We start from the raw sequence: 5186 nt of genomic DNA on the forward strand, positions 1-5186 counted from the left end.
AACATAGCCCAAATCAGTCATTTCAAAACTTTTCCCCAATTCCTTCTTTATGGATGCAATGTAGCTTTCATTATTCCCTATCATCAAAAGATCATCTACATATACCACAAGATATACAATTGTTTTGCCAACTTTCTTGACAAATAAAGTTGCATCATCAAGATCATAATGTTTGAATTAAGTTTCAGAAGATGCTCAGTTAGTTTTTCATACCAGGCTCGCGGTGCTTGTTTGAGGCCATAAAAGGACTTCACAAGTTTGCATACTTTATGTTCATGCCCTTTCACAGCACATCTTTCAGGCTGAGACATAAAAACATTCTCTTTTGGATCTCAATTTAAGAAAGAAGTTTCTACACCCATTTGATGGATTTTCCAACCGTTCTGAGCTGCTAGTGCCAAGAGTGTCTGGATGGTAGCCCATTTTGTTGTGGGGGAAAAAGTCTCCTTATAATCGACCCATTGATTTTGTACAAAACCTTTTGCCACAAGCCTAGCTCTGTGCTTTTCAAGTGAGCCATCAACTTTATACTTGTTCTTGTAGACCCACTTGCAACCAATTGGTTTGGTTCCTAATGGAGTATCAACCAGCTTCCAAGTGTCGTTCTTTATGAGGGCATCATACTCCTTTTGCATTGCTTCTTTCCATTCATCATGAGAAGAATCTTCTTTGAAGGAAGTTGGTTCAAAATCTGTAGATAAGTTCAATTCACAACCATAAGAAACATCCATATCAACAGGTGAATTAGAGTCATCCACATCACCTCCATTTTGCCTGTTTGAATTTCTAGTTCTTGTCTTTCCAACCTCATCGGGATGAACACCTTCAAGTGTCTTTGTCAGCCACTTTGGGGGACCTTTCTCAGATGGTCCAAGCTGCTCCATTGATTTAGTTGGGACTAAATCAAGATTGAGTCTCCCAATTCTATCAATCACATCACTTAAAGCATCATCTGTTGTTGGAGTTTCATGCGGGGGAGAGTGTTCTTCAGAAGAATATTCCACATGTTGATCTAGTATAGGAATCCCCCCTTTAAGATGTGGAATCTAATTATCAAATTCTTGAAATGATTTTTCTTTTGCAAATCTATCTAAGCAATCAAGTTGCCGCTCAACAACATTGTCAGTTTTGGATGATTCAAGAAAAATTACATCTCTAGATACAACAAAATTTTTATTTGCTTCATCATAGAGATGGTATGCTTTGGAGGTGTTTGAATACCCCAGGAAGATACACTTACGACTTCTTGCACCAAGTTTGTTTCTATGTACCTTTGGTATCAAAGCATAATAGGTGGAACCAAAGACCCTGAGATGCTTTACCGAAGGAACATGCCCATACCACATTTCATAAGTAGTCTTGTTTCTAATAGCATTAGATGGACATCTATTCTTTATATATGCAACACATAGAACATCATCAGCCCAAAAAATTATCTTTACATTTTTGAAGAAGAGCATGGATCGTACCATATTTAAGATTGTCCTATTCATTCTTTCAGCTACACCATTTTGTTGGGGATTATAAGGTACAGTTGTTTGATGTTTGATCCCATGTTGGTGAAGATAGTTTTAAAATTCATTTGATGTGTATTCTTTTCCATTATCAGTGTGAATAGATCCAATATGAGATTCTGCATCATTTTCAATCCATTTATGAAAATTCTTGAATGTTTGAAAAGCATTAGATTTTTTTCTTCAATAAATAAACCCAACAGATTATGGTGTAGTCATCAATAAATGTCATCATATATTTATTTCCATTTGTAGAAGGAACAGGCATTGGACCACATAAATCTAAATGAATGAGTTCAACTTTTCTATGTGCTCTTGAATGTGAATCATGAAAGGATTGTTTGCTATGCTTTCCTAGAATGCAAGCATCACATTGCTTAAGTTTCCTAGGAATTGTAGGAAAACCGACAACACCATTTTTCTTCACCAAGTGGAGGTTTTCATAGTTCAAATGTCTAAATCTATCATGCCATAGTAAACTTGATGGAAGTTTACCTTCTTCATGATGAGAATTTTATGAGAAATGTTGTGCATGAGAAGAGGTTCCTTGCATCTTGAGAAGTCTTTCTTCTCCTATTCCCCTCATGACAAGTGAGTGGTCAGATGCTTTTCTTACCTCAAGCTTGCCATCAAACATATGAATGGAGTGACCTTGTTGGCGGATGTGGAACAAAGATAGCAAGTTTCTCTTGAGCTATGGGAGATATAGAACATGATGCAGAAGAAAGTCTGGAAGACTAGGCAGTTTAAGCATGATTCTGCCAAGCCCTGATGGCTTGATTTTTGATTGGTCTGCAAAGTATATTGCTCCATCAACATTGTTAGTAAATTCTTCAAAAAAATCTTTTCTATGAGTCATGTGGTAGGTTGCTCCTGAATCAAGAAACTAATAATTTTTCCAAGAAGCAAGTGAAGCATTAAATAAATCTTTATTTACACCAATGTAACATTGTGCCACAACATAGTGAGTGGATTCAGGTGCTTCACATTTGTCTGTATCATCAGTTTTACCTTTCTGTTGGTTTCTTTTCTGCTCAATTTTGTCCCATGGTAGCTTGCATGTAGAGGCATCATGTGATCCATTTCTCTTGCAGCGAATGCAGTGCAAATCTACCTTTTCTCGTTGAGAATGTCTACTCCCCCTACCTCTAAAATATCTTCCTCTTCATCTTCGACCACCTCTTCATCTTGAAGAATATTGTGTAGGATGCTTTTCTTTATGAGAAAGGCACACAACCTCTTCAGAATATTCAAGGGTTGTCTTCTTCCCAAAAGCTTTCTCTCTTTCAACAAACATTTTCACAAGAGAGTCAAAGGTGATATCTTTGAGATTACCATTTGCTTGCAATGACTCAAGATAATTGGAGTAAGTAGGATAAAGTGCCTTGAGAAAAGCAATAAGAGGAATATCTAATTCAAGCTTAATGGATTTGATATCATGCATTATAGACTTTACTTCAGATGAAAGAGCAAGAGGATCATTATTTTGTAGTTCAAGAGTGAAGAGTTTAATCATGAGTTGAACAACTTCAAGTGCAAAATGTGAGTCATAGAGTTCTTTCAGCTTTTGTAAGGCTTCAAAGGCAGTTGAATATGACGAAATATGGTGACTCACCTCTTAATTTACAGATGGTGCGATTAATGCATAAGCTTTGTTGTTCTTGTTTTCCCAAATGACAAGCTCTTTGTTTGAGGTAGGTTGTACTGGTTCATTGTCTCCATCTCCGACACACACTCCTTTCCACAACTCATTGAAAATGAGTGTGTGTTTTATCATTCGGGACAATTCAGGATAGTTCTGCTTACGAGTGAGAACTATTCCCACCATGGATATGATTGAATGCATTCTGTAAAAAAATATTTCTGCTAATAGAAAAATACTTCTGCCAATATATAGTAAAATTGTACTTCTATTGGTAATTTTTTTTTTATTAAATTACAATTCAAAAGAGAATTCTCTCCATATAGGGCTTTGTACTATCTTTGTCTTTAATGAAAATATAAAACATAGATCAGCTATGCATTCTCAAAAGATTTCAAATCTCTTCCTCATCATTTTTCCGCAACGTTCTTGAATTGTTTTACATGAAAAGGCAACAAAGCTATCTGAATTTGGTCTTATCCAATCTAATCTCAATGTATATACTATAAAAATGCAATGCAATTCCATATAATGTTTCCCATTACCAAGAAAATGGGTTTTAATCTAACGTTGGCAGATACTTTGAAAGCTTTTGGAATTATCAAACATCACAATTCTTAATAACTTTATGTTGGAGACCGTAATTTCACTCTGCGATATCTTTGACAATCCGAGTAGAATCAATCATTTTCCGATGGAATACTTGCTCCCTTGGTGACTTGGAGATGGGAACCCACATGGGTTCCTTGCTACATTATAATCTCAACTCTGCCAATTCTTTTATTGGCAACTCTATACACGACCTCAACACTATCATTCTGTTGGTTCTTTGGGCACCAACATTGTGGTAACGAGGAGAAATTAGCTTTAGTTTCTTCTTCTGCAATCTCCTACTCCTCCTTCCCCTCCAACAGTGGTAGAAACACGATTCTCTGAGTTAACCCCGTAACATTGGCAGCAAATTTATTCTTTTCCATGGGGGCTGGGGGGATTTGGGTGGTGGAATGAGAGTATTTAGTGTGCAGTGAAGACTGGGAAGAACAAACAGTAAAACAAAATGGGCACAACAGACACGATGAACTCAGAGGTTTTAAAGGAGGAAGAACCCATTCTCATGGAGAACCCTCAGAGGTTTTGTATGTTTCCAATAAAATATAATGAGGAGAGCAGAGATATGGGAAACAGTGCATAGGGAGTGAGCAGCGTATGGAAAAACAAGATGCAAAGGAACGCTTCTGGCGTTGTAGCAGAGGAACGTTGCAGCAGAGGAACGTGGCAGCAACGTTCAGGTCACTGCGTGGAGCAGCGTTTAGGCCACTGCGTGGAGCAGCGTTCAGTATGCAATGTTTATGGACAACACTATGTATGCAGCATATTATGGAGCAGCGTATGGACAACACTTTGTATGCAGCGTATTATGGAGAGCAGAGGAGAAGAATAGGGAGCTAAAAAGGGCATAAAATCTAGAAAAATGGAGCTGGCTCTGATACCATGTCAGGCCAGGCATTAACGCCTCAACCAAAATTTGATTCGTGCTTATTCCTTTAGGTAGGTCTTCATTAAATACATGAGGGATAGACTGTTCAGTTCATCTCCCGATGACTGCTCATATTACTTATTTATCTATTTACATTATATTCACCCAATCATGAGGATTAGGTGTCAACAATTTTGACAAAGATTGACTCACCATGAAAATAAACCATGTCTTTTTTACTATTTGGAGTGTTTATATTTGGGTTTAACAATGTTCGGTTTATAATACTAGTCTCATGGGTTTAATATTATTTCTTGGGCTTCATAAACCCTTGGGGTTTTAGTATTGATCCCTTTGCTTATTATTCCTTTAGGTTTATAATATCAATGCCTTGGGTTTATTATTCCATTCGGTTTATAATATCGATCATGGTAAACCATTGTCAATCATAGCCAACCATGGTTCAATGTCACATTGTGACAACGATTGTCTCACCATGAAAATAAATAATAATCCCTTGGGTTTATTATTCCTTTGGGTTTATTATATCAAT

This window comes from Pinus tabuliformis, chromosome 2_1, assembly GCF_031772625.1.
Source record: "Pinus tabuliformis cultivar Carrire ecotype Pingquan chromosome 2_1, CPIR1, whole genome shotgun sequence".
Classification (NCBI taxonomy): Eukaryota; Viridiplantae; Streptophyta; class Pinopsida; order Pinales; family Pinaceae; genus Pinus; species Pinus tabuliformis.